General features: G+C 39.3%; 1 long non-coding RNA gene across 1 annotated transcript in view; it reads right to left on the bottom strand.

The window, feature by feature from the left end:
• The window catches only part of LOC309645983, a 22,307-nt gene extending 9,480 nt beyond the window's left edge, over positions 1-12,827 (bottom strand). The window contains exon 1 of the long non-coding RNA XR_014255152.1: positions 146-12,827. This is a non-coding gene — a long non-coding RNA (uncharacterized lncRNA). The remainder of the gene's footprint in view (positions 1-145) is intronic.

Here is a 12,827-nt window from a genome sequence, read left to right as displayed (position 1 = left end):
GGCCGCGACAGTGAGAGGCCCGCGCACCGCGATGAAGAGTGGCCCCCACTCACCGCAACTAGAGAAAGCCCTCGCACAGAAATGCAGACCCAACACAGACAAAAATAATAAATAAATAAAAATTTTAAAAATCATTGAATTGTACACTTACAGTGGATGAAGGTTACAATGTGTACATTATACCTCAAAAATCTATGTTTAAAAAAAAAACAATGAAAAAATAACGATGACCTTCTCTTAACCACCCCTTACCCTGGCCTCCCAGAGCTGTGTGATTTGGCCCCTGCCTGAGTCTCCCAACATCATCGCTTACCATCCTTTGTCACTAGCTCTCCTCCAGCCACAGTGCCCTTTTTCCTGTCCCAAGCTTATTTCTGTCTCAGGGCCTTCGTACTTGCTCTACCTGCTGCCTGGACATCTTTCCCCAGGCCATCGTCCCGTTGTTTGCTTCTCATAATTTAAATCTCAGCTCAAATTCTCCCAGATGCCCTCCCCGATCACCCCATCTAATGGCACTCCTCATTTCAGACATTCTCCACCACAGTGTTGCCAGTGTTGATTTATTCAGCATACTTCTTACTCTTAAAAATCTTTATATACTGACTTATTTATTGTTTGTCCCCCCAACTGTTATGTGAGCTCTGTAAGTGCAGGGAGCATGTCTCTCTTGCCACTACTGTGTTGCCAGCATTTAGAATAGTACCTGGCACATAGTGGGAGCTCTGTAGACACTTGCTGAATGACTGTCAAAAAAGGACATGAATTTGACATGCTAACAGCCCAATATCTCTTAAGGTCAGTTTCCTCACCTGTAACATGAAGATACTATCACCTGGGGTGATAGTAAAAATGAAAGCAGTTATTAAGGGACTCCATAAATGCTAGCTGTCCTTCCTCCCAAACTTTTTCCCTTCCTTCCTTCCTCCCTATGACTAAAACAGTCATAACTAAACAAATTATCCTTTAGATGGAGACCAGAAGCAAAAATTCCAACATTATCGGCCAACTGCCACTTAATATCTGCAGATTAAATTTGCTATTGTAGATGCTGTGTCTTCTCCCCAGGAGCAGTTGAGACATCATGACCAAAAATAATAAAGCAGGCACACCCCAATCTCAAACCTCAAGGAATGAACCTAACAAAATCCTTGCAAGTGCTGATTTCAACTACCCATGTACACACCTGGTTTAATAAAATGACTTTTCCTCACATTGAGAACAATCATCTTTGACATGTAACAGAAGCTGAAATTCTAAAGGAGAGCTATAAGGCAGCAATGAGAACATCCTGTCTGTTGACTGCCTGCTACCTGCAAATCAAATTAACACCAGATCTCTGGGCTAGCCCCTTTTACAGGTAGGGAACCTGAGGCCCAGAGAGGGAGAGTAGTTGATGACAGTCATTCAGCCAGTTTGTGGCAGAGCCAGGAATAGACACCAGCTCTTCTTATTCCTTATATGTTTCTTTCTGGTATTTTAGGCTGGCTGCAGACACAACCGTTATTTTTGCCAATCAGCATCCATTCTCCTTTGCTGGTTACAGCATTTCTGTTTTCTTTTTGGGGAAGAATCCTTCTTTCACTGTTCATGCATGTAGTTTAGGTAGGACTGACACCATCCCCTGGGACAAAGGGTGAGCACATGACTCAGACTGACCAATCACCATCCTCTAGTTTCATAGAATAATTGGTTCAGAGATAGGCACATGACCATTATGGTCCAATGAGAATCAGCCCCAGGGCTTCTGTCAAGTCTCTTGGCAACAATAAGTTCCTTTCCCCCTGGGATTACTAGGCCAGTAAGAGATAAGTCAAGAGCTGCTGATGACACAGAAAAAAGCCTGTCTGAGAATGAAGCCAACATAGATGAAAACGGAACCGAGAGCTAGAGATCAGAGAGATTCCAAAGTACATCATTTAAGTACCTTGATCCAGCCATACCTGAAATCCAAGTCTGTTTGTGGGTTTTGACATTGCAGGGAACAACAGCATGTAACTGGAAGAGTTTGGCTAATATACCACTTCACCTCTCATCCAATTTCATTGAATATAGAAGACATTATCAATTTAAATTTACAAAGAGTATAGATATAAAACCCCGGCTATCTTAAAAATGGAATTTTTCTATTCTTTCACTATGTGCCTAGGGCAGTCCTGTCCATTCCGTGCTTCAGCTTTTTTCTCTCAAATTGAGCGAATTCAATATACCCTACTTGCTTTAAGAGGAAAGTCAGGTAAGAACGCAGCAAGGAGGCAGCTGTCTGCAAGCTAGGAAGGGTGCTCTCCCTAGAGACCAATCAGCCAGCATCTTGATCTTGGACTTCCCAGCCTTCAGAACTAACTTTGCTACTCTTCCATCAAGAAGCAGACTCTATTTCTCCTGCCACTGAAACTGACATGGCCTTTGTGATGCATGATTCCCAACTGGCCCAGAAAGCTGTTTTCTCGGTTTTCTGGCAGCTCATCAGCCACAGGATCCAATCCATTGCCAGCACAGGCTGTTAAAACTCCAACCTGGGTCCAGAGATGGGCTTTGGACTGTGCAGGCATAAAGGATAATAGACAGAAGATACTAAGGCTCAGAAGTTTAATGTCAAAAAAAAAAAATCTTGAGACGGCAGACAGCAGAAGCAAGAAGAACTACAATCCTGCAGCCTGTGGAACAAAAACCACGTTCACAGAGAGATAGACAAGATGAAAAGGCAGAGGGCTATGTACCAGATGAAGGAACAAGATAAAACCCCACAAAAACAACTAAATGAAGTGGAGATAGGCAACCTTCCAGAAAAAGAATTCAGAATAATGATAGTGAAGATGATCCAGGACCTCGGAAAAAGAATGGAGGCAAAGATCAAGAAGATGCAAGAAATATTTAACAGAGACCTAGAAAAATTAAAGAACAAACAAACAGAGATAAACAATACAATAACTGAAATGAAAACTACACTAGAAGGAATCAATAGCAGAATAACTGAGGCAGAAGAACGGATAAGTGACCTGGAAGACAGAATGGTGGAATTCACTGCTGTGGAACAGAATAAAGAAAAAAGAATGAAAAGAAATGAAGACAGCTTAAGAGACCTCTGGGACAACATTAAACGCAACAACATTCGCATTATAGGGGTCCCAGAAGGAGAAGAGAGAGAGAAAGGACCCGAGAAAATATTTGAAGAGATTATAGTCGAAAACTTCCCTAACATGGGAAAGGAAATAGCCAACCAAGTCCAGGAAGCACATAGAGTCCCATACAGGATAAACCCAAGGAGAAACACGCTGAGACACATAGTAATCAAACTGGCAAAAATTAAAGACAAAGAAAAATTATTAAAAGCAGCAAGGGAAAAATGACAAATAACATACAAGGGAACGAATCAATGGACAGAGGATTAATCTCCAAAATATATAAACAGCTCAGGCAGCTCAATATTAAAAAAACTAACAACCCAATCCAAAAATGGGCAGAAGACCTAAAGAGACATTTCTCCAAAGAAGACATACAGATGGCCAAGAAGCACATGAAAAGCTGCTCAACACCACTAAGTATTAGAGAAATGCAAATCAAAACTACAATGAGGTATCACCTCACACCAGTTAGAACGGGCATCATCAGAAAATCTACAAACAACAAATGCTGGAGAGGGTGTGGAGAAAAAGGAACCCTCTTGCACTGCCGGTGGGAATGTAAATTGATACAACCACTATGGAGAACAGTATGGAGGTTCCTTAAAAAACTAAAAATGGAATTACCATATGATCCAGCAATCCCACTCCTGGGCATATACCCAGAGAAAACCATAATTCAAAAAGACACATGCACCCCAATGTTCATTGCAGCACTATTTACAATAGCCAGGTCATGGAAGCAACCTAAATGCCCATCGACAGATGAATGGATAAAGAAGAAGTGGTACATATATACAATGGAATATTACTCAGCCATAAAAAGGAACGAAATTGGGTCATTTGTTGAGATGTGGATGGAACTAGAGACTGTCATACAGAGTGAAGTAAGTCAGAAAGAGAAAAACAAATATCGTATATTAATGCATATATGTGGAACCTAGAAAAATGGTACAGATGAACCGGTTTGCAGGGCAGAAACTGAGACACAGATGTATAGAATGAATGTATGGACACCAAGTGGGGAAAGCGGCGGGGGGCTGGGGGGGGGTGGTGTGATGAATCAGGCAATTGGGATTGGCATGTATACACTGATGTGTATAAAACTGATGACTAATAAGAACCTGCTGTATAAAAATAAAATAAAATAAAATTCAAAAAAAATTTTTTTTAATCTTTTTTCTTCCCTTTTCCAAGGATCTTTTTGTCACATTTCATAATAGGAAAAGAAATGTCAGAGACATGAGTGGGTGAAACTTAGAAGCACTTTAGAATAATGTGCCTTCAAATTGTCTGATTGTTATTTGATTATATATAGATTACTTTGACATGTTCTGATATTCATTTTTAAATATTATTTCTTATTTATAAAGAACTACATGAAACCATCACAATTAACTGCAATGCTTAGATTTTTAAAATCTTTACCTCATATTAAGTATTTACATAAAACTTTTGTCTCCATACATTTCTGTCCATGTACTGAACCAAGTTTAAATAAAAGAACAGTATATTTTAAACATAAAAAAAAAAAGAGGAAAGTCAGATTGCCTTATCCAGGAAAGTACAGAGAAAAGTATAAAATATTACTATTTTCCAAGAAATTCCAGCACACACGTCCAGGAGCTTATGAACAAGGGCTTAAGGGTCAGACTGACTGGATTCAGATTCTAGCAACATAACTTACTGGCTGTATGACCTTGGACAAGTCACCTAACCTCTCTGACCCTCAGTTTCCCATCTGTAATAGGGAAACCCCAATCATATCTATTGCACAGGACAGTTGCAGAAATTAACAAATATACAGAGTGCTTAGTGTAATATCTGGCACAGTATAAACACTCAAAATATGCATTGTGTAATTGTTGTTGATACTATTTATATGGTTCATAGTATAATAAATGCTGTTAACATTGATCCTTATAGTCTGATCCCAACACAACTTCCTATAACCAATGGAAAATTCTGCCCTACAATCCACCAGCCTCCTTAGCATACCCAGCTAGATGGCTTGTCAAGGAAATGACTTAACTTCTTCTCCAGTCAAGACAACTTCAAGAAAGAAAAATAAAGTACAATGAGCCCAGCTTCAAATGCCATTTGGGAAAGTTTCCCAATTACCACAACACTTCTGCACATCAAATATGAATTACTTTAATTGCCCCATAAGAACATACTGTTGAAACATTTGACTTGCCCAGAACTAATTGTCTGTCAAAAAGATATTTTGCAGACAAGCAAATCGCTTAATTGGACATCTAATTTAACTGAAACCTTTTTTTCCACACTTATTTCATGCTTTCTTCCCTTGTTTTTGCCAAATTGTGAATGCTGGGCACTGCTTTCAAAAATAATTTACCTTGGTTTTTTTCCCCCTATTATAAAAGTAATTCATGTTCATTATAGAAAACTGAAAAAAAAATTTTAATTCAAAATGAAAAAAACCAGTTACCCCTAGACTCACTGCCCAGAGAAAGACTAACAAGACTTCAGCAAATCTCCCTCCCAGTTGTTTTCTATAATAGATTGTTCTACATAGTTAACAAAAACATATACTCAATTTTGCAGCCTGAACTTTTTACTTTATATTTTAAGTTGAACATTTCCACTTGCCATTCCAAAAGCTTCAGAACATTTTTAGAAACAGCACAATATTTCCAATAAGAGTCTCCCTAACCTCCCACCTAATGTTGGACCTTTGAGTTGTTTATGAATAAATTTTTGCTTATGTTTCAGATATATTTTTCTTAGGAAAGATTCTCTTTATTGGGAGACAATTCTCCATACATCTCTCACATTTCTGCACATCTTGTACCAGCCTTTGTTCCCACCTATCTTTACAAGGATGTCTGTATCTGTATAGCCAACGGCACTGGAAGAGAGAGATAATGGGGCAGAAAGCAGATTCACTGGCTGACCAGGACTATAAAGATAATGCCTCCCTCCAGAGCAAAAGTTGGGCAGCCCCTTTATGAAGAGATTGGGATGCCTCAGCTGTGATGCAAACCCACTACACGCACGGCAGCCAACAGGGTCCACCTCCATGTCACCCTTGAGGGACTTTGGGGTCCAGGGGAATGGGCACAAACATGAAGCACATGCTTCCTGCTGTGCCATGAACAATGAAGTCTTTTGCCTCTGACGGAGCAGTCTCATGTCTTCTGCCCACATCCATGAAACAAGCTAACAGGATAACTTGTTAGCCTGCACACAGGGCAATAGCTCAGACCCTTCACAGTTCCTGACACCATAAAAGTGAACTTGATGGGTCAAAGGGCATGAACAATTGCTGAGGCTCTTAACACCTATTTCCAATTAGCTCTCCAAACGTAAATGTGAATCACTGCCTAAAATTTGTCTTGTCTTCAGGAAGTAATATATCTGCCTGACTTGAGTTTCAGGTAGATTTCATATGGAGCCTACACCAGCCTAGGCCATCATTCTTACCTCACGTCCTGTAAGAGGTAGTGTTCCTCACTATTCAGGTCCTTCAGCCAAGCTGACTTTCTTTTCTGGATTACTCTTTTGTATAATAGAAGTTGGGCATGAAGGTCAGAATGAAAGGGGAAAGGGGGAATTTGTTTAATTTCTACCACTTGCCAGGCACAGTACAGAGAACCTTGAGATGACATGGGAAGAACCCATTATTTTAATCTACCAAGCAGCCCCTGCTCTAAGAAGCTTTAATGGGACCTGTACTTTATTTTTTTTAATACATCTTTTTTTTTAATACATCTTAATTGCTTCACAATACTCTGTTTCTGTTGTACAGCAAAGTGAATCAGCTATATGCATACATATATCCCCATATCCCCTCCCTCTTGAGTCTCCCTCCCACCACTCTAGGTGGTTGCAAAGCACCGAGCTGATCTCCCTGTGCTATGTGGCTGCTTCCCCCTAGCTATCTATTTTACATTTGGTAGTGTACATATGTCAATGCTACTCTCATTTCGCCCCAGCTTCCCCCTCCCCCTCCGTGTCCTCAAGTCCATTCTCTATGTCTATGTCTTTATTCCTGCCCTGCCACTAGGTTCATCGGCACCATTTTTTTTTTTTTTTTAGATTCCATATATATGCATTAGCATACGGTATTTGTTTTTCTCTTTCTGAGTTACTTCACTCTGTATGATAGACTCTAGGTCCATCCACCTCACTATAAATAACTCAATTTCATCTCTTTTTATGGCTGAGTAATATTCCATTGTATATATGTGCCACATCTGTATTCATTCATCTGTTGATGGACATTTAGGTTGTTTCCATGTCCTGGCTATTGTAAACAGTGCTGCAGTGAACATTGTGGTACGTCTTTGAATTATGGTTTTCTCAGGGTATATGCCCCGTAGTGGGATTGCTGCATCATATGGTAGTTCTATTTTTAGTTTCGTAAGGAACCTCCATACTGTTTTCCATAGTGGGTGTTATCAATTTACATTCCCACCAACAGTGCAGGAGGGTCCCCTTTTCACCACACCCTTTCCAGCATTTATTGTTTCTAGATTTTTTGATAATGGCCATTCTGACCAGTGTGAGGTGATACCTCATTGTAGTTTTGATTTGCATTTCTCTAATAATTAGTGATGTTGAGCACCTTTTCATGTGCCTCTTGGCCATCCGTATGTCTTCTTTGGTGAAATGTCTATTTAGGTCTTCTGCCCATTTTTTAATTGGGTTGTTTGTTTTTTTGATATTGAGCTCCATGAGCTGTTTGTATATTTTGGAAATTAATCCTTTGTCCATTCTTTCATTTGCAAATATTTTCTCCCATTCTGAGAGTTGTCTTTTCATCTTGTTTATGGTTTCCTTTGCTATGCAAAAGCTTTTAAGTTTAATTAGGTCCCATTTGTTTATTTTTGTTTTTATTTTCATTACTCTAGGAGGTGGGTCAAAAAAGATCTTGCTGTGGTTTATGTCAAAGAGTGTTTTTCCTATGTTTTCCTCTAAGAGTTTTATAGTGTCTGGTCTTATGTTTAGGTCTTTAATCCATTTTGAGTTTATTTTTGTGTATGGTTTTAGGTAGTGTTGTGATTTTATCCTTTTACGTGTAGCTGTCCAGTTTTCCCAGCACCACTTAGTGAAGAGGCTGTCTTTTCTCCATTATGTATGTTCTTGCCTCCTTTGTCATAAATTAGGTGTCTGTATATGTGTGGGTTTATCTCTGGGCTTTCTATCCTGTACCAATGATCTATATTTCTGGTTTTCTGCCAGTACCATACTGTCTTGATTACTGTAGCTTTGTAGTATAGTTTGAAGTCAGGGCGCCTGATTCCTCCAGCTCTGTTTTCCTTTCTCAAGATTGCTTTGGCTATTCAGGGTTTTTTGTCTTTCCATACGAATTCTAAAATCTTTTGTTCTAATTCTGTGAAGAATGCCATTGGTAGTTTGATAGGGATTGCATTGAATATGTAGCTTGCTTTGGGTAGTACAGTCATTTTCACAATATTGATTCTTCCAATCCAAGAACATGGTATATTTCTCCATCTGTTTATGTCATCTTTGATTTCTTTCATCAGTGTCTTATAGTTTTCTGAGTCCAAGTCTTTCACCTCCTTAGGTAGGTTTATTCCTAGGTATTCTATTCTTTTTGTTGGGATGGTAAATGGGATTGTTTCCTTAATTTCTCTTCCTGATTTTTCGTTGTTAGTGTATCAGAGTGCCAGAGATTTCTGTGCATTAATTTTGTATCCTGCAACCTTACCAAATTCATTGATTAGTTCTAGTAGTTATCTGGTGGCATCTTTAGGATTTTCTATGTATAGTATCATGTCATCTGCAAACAGTGACAGCTTTACTTCTTCTTTCCAATTTGTATTCCTTTTATTTCTTTTTCTTCTCTGATTGCCATGGCTAGGACTTCCAAAACTATGTTGAATAAGAGTGGCGAGAGTGGACATCCTTGTCTTGTTCCTGATCTTAGTGGAAATGCTTTCAGTTTTTCGCCATTGAGTATGATGTTTGCTGTGGGTTTGTCATATATGGCCTTTATTATGTTGAGGTAGGTTCCATCTATGCCCATTTTCTGGAGAGTTTTTATCATAAATGGGTGTTGAATTTTGTCAAAAGCTTTTTCTGCATCTATTGAGACGATCATATGGTTTTTATCCCTTAATTTGGTAATACAGTGTATCACATTGATTTATTTGCATATATTGAAGAATCCTTGCATCCCTGGGATAAATCCCACTTGATCATGGTGTATGATCCTTTTAATATGTTGTTGGATTCTGTCTGCTAGTATTTTGTTCAGGATTTTTGCATCTATGTTCATCAGTGATGTTGGTCTATAATTTTTTGTGTGTGTGATATCTTTTTCTGGTTTTGGTATCAGGGTGATGGTGGCATTGTAGAATGAATTTGGAAGTGTTCCTCCCTCTGCAATTTTCTGGAAGAGTTTGAGAAGGATCAGTGCTAGCTCTTCTCTAAATGTTTGATAGAATTCACCTGTGAAGCCATCTGGTCCTGGACTTTTGTTTGTTGGAAGATTTTTAATTACAGTTTCAATTTCATTACTTTTGATAGGTCTGTTTATATTTTCTAATTCTTCCTGGTTCAGTCTTGCAAATTGTACCTTTCCGAGAATTTGTCCATTTCTTCATGGTTGTCCATTTTATTGGCATATAGTTGTGCGTAGTAGTCTCTTATAATCCTTTGTATTTCTGTGGTGTTAGTTGTGATTCTCCTTTTTCATTTCCAATTTTATTGATTTGTGTCCTCTCCCTTTTTTTCTTGATGAGTCTGGTTAAGGGTTTATCAATTTTGTTTATCTTCTCCAAGAACCAGCTTTTAGTCTTATTGATCTTTGCTATTGTTTTCTTCGTTTGCATTTCATTTATTTCTGCTCTGATCTTTATGATTTCTTTATTTCTACTGATTTTGGGTTGTCTTTGCTCTTCTTTCTCTAGTTGCTTTAAGTGTAGGGTTAGATTGTTTATTTGAGATTTTTCTTGTTTCTTGAGGTGAGATTGAATTGCTATAAACTTCCCTCTTAGAACTGCTTTTGCTGTGTCCCATAGGTTTTGTGTCATCGTGTTTTCATTGTCATTTGTTTCTATGTATTTTTTTATTTCTCCTTTGATTTCTTCAGTGATCTCTTGGTTATTTAGTAGCACACTGTTTAGGCTCCATGTATTTGTGATTTTTACAGTCTTTTTCCCGTAATTGATTTCCAGTCTCATAGTGTGGTGGTCAGAAAAGATGCTTGATACCATTTCAATTTCTTAAATTTTCTGAGGCTTTATTTGTGCCCCAAAATATGATCTATCCTGGAGAATGTTCCATGTGCACTTGAGAAGAAAGTGTATTCTGCCACTTTCAGGTGGAATGTTCTATAAATATCAATTAAATCTATCTGGTCTGTTGTGTCATCTAAAGCTTGTGTTTCCTTATTTATTTTCTGTTTGGATGATCTGTCCATTAGTGTAAGTGGGGGTGTTAAAGTCCCCTACTATCATTGTGTTACTGTTGATTTCCCCTTTCATGGTTGTTAGCATTTGCCTTATGTATTGAGGTGCTCCTATGTTAGGTGCATAAACATTTGTAACTGTTACATCTTCTTCTTGGATTGATCCCTTGATCATTATGTAGTGACCTTCCTTATCTCTTGTAACAATCTTATTTTAAAGTATGTTTTATCTGATGTGAGTACGGCTACTCCAGCTTTCTTTTGATTTCCTTTTGCATGGATTATCTTTTTCCACCCCTTCACTTTCAGTCTGTATGTGTCCCTAGGTCTGAAGTGGGTCTCTTGTAGACAGCATATATATGGGACTTGTTTTTGTATCCATTCAGCCAGTCTGTGTCTTTTGGTTGGGGCACTTAATCCGTTTACATTTAAGGTTATTATAGATATGTATGTTCCTATTACTGTTTTCTTAATTGTTTTGGGTTTGTTCTTGTGGGTCTTTTTCTTCTCTTGTGTTTCCCACCTACAGAAGTTTCTTTAGCATTTGTTGTAAAGCTGGTTTGGTGGTGCTGAATTCTCTTAGCTTTTGTTTGTCTGTAAAGGTTTTGATTTCTCCATCGAATCTGAATGAGATCCTTGCTGGGTAGAGTAATCTTGGTTGTAGGTTTTTCTCTTTCATCACTTTTAGTATATCCTGCCACTCCCTTCTGGCCTGCACAGTTTCTGCTGAAAAATCAGCTGATAACCTTATGGGGATTCCTTTGTATGTTATTTTTTGTTTTTCCCTTGCTGCTTTTAATATTTTTTCTTTGAATTTAATTTTTGTTAGTTTGATTAATATGTGTCTTGGTGAGTTTCTCCTAGGGTTTATCCTGTTTGGGACTCTCTGTGATTCCTGGACTTGGGTGACTATTTCCTTTCCCATGTTAGGGAAGTTTTCTACTATAATCTCTTCAAATATTTTCTCAGACCCTTTCTTTTTCTCCTCTTCTTCTGGGACCCCTATAATTCAAATGATGGTGCATTTAGTGTTGTCCCAGAGGTCTTTGAAATTGTCTTCAATTCTTTTCATTCTTTCTTCTTTACTCTGCTCCTTGGCAGTTATTTCCACCATTTTGTCTTCCAGCTCACTTATTCATTCTTCTGCCTCAGTTATTCTGTTATGGATTCCTTCTAGCATATTTTTCATTTAAGTTATTGTGTTATTCATCTCTGTTTGTTTGTTCTTTAGCTCTTCTAGATCTTTGTTAAACATTTCTTGTATTTTCTCAATCTGTGCCTCCATTCTATTTTTGAGATTCTGGAACATCTTTGCTATCATTACTCTGAATTCTTTTTTGGGTAGATTAACTATTTCCTCTTCATTTATTTGGTCATTTATGTTTTTATCTTGCTCCTTCATCTGTGACTTTTTTTGCCATCTCTTTTTTTAATGGGTGGGTTTGTGTTCCTGTCTTTCTGGTTGTTTGGCCTAAGGCTTCCAACACTGGATTTTGTAGGCTGTTGGGTAGAGCTGGGTCTTGGTGACAAGATGAGGACCTCCGGGAGACCTCACGCCAATGAATATTCCCTGGGGTCTGAGATGCTCTGTTAGTCCAGTGGTTCAGACTCAGAGCTCTCACCGCAGGAGCTTCAGCCTGACTCCTGGCTCGTAAACCCAGATCCCGCAAGCTGTGCAGGACGGCAGAAAAAAAAAAGGGGGGGGGGGGAACAATAACAAAGAGTAAAAAAATAAAATTAGGCTAGGAAACTAAAAGATATGTTAGAAAGAATATAAAAATAAAAATATAGATGAAACAACACCAGAAGGTAAAACAGAACCACAATAGTAAAAAAGAAGAGAAGAAAAAAAGAAACGAAAGGTGGAAAAGGCCTTGGCTGTTGAGGGTAGTGACTAAGCAGGGGTGGGGTTTGGGCAGTGGGCAGGGTCTATGCTCAGGACCCACAGGGCTTGAAAAGACTCTGGGGGCTGTGGGGGGTGGGGCTTAGGCTCAAGGAACAGAAGGGGTCCAGGCGTGCCTCGGCACCTCCGGTCTCAGAGGGTGGGGGACCCCATCTGGGAGCCCAGCAGGCTTCCCAGGCTGGAGTGGGTGGGGCAAACGCCCTCCACCCTCCGGTCCTGGAGGGCCCCTCCAGACTGTCTCTCCTATTCTCTCCCGGCCTCCCTCCTACGTCCCCAGGACCAACACAGCCCAGAGGGGGGGTCTCTGAGAGTGTAGGACCCAGACCAAGAGCTGGGAAGACTTCCCCAGGCAATTGGGCAGGGGAAACTCTGGACACAATGCCCCCTGATCCGAGCCCCCAAA

This window comes from Balaenoptera physalus (genome assembly GCF_965194825.1).
Source record: "Balaenoptera physalus genome assembly, chromosome: 16".
In the NCBI taxonomy this organism is placed as follows: domain Eukaryota; kingdom Metazoa; phylum Chordata; class Mammalia; order Artiodactyla; family Balaenopteridae; genus Balaenoptera; species Balaenoptera physalus.
Note: the sequence above shows the minus strand (reverse complement) of the source record. Positions and strands in the feature narration are given on the sequence as shown.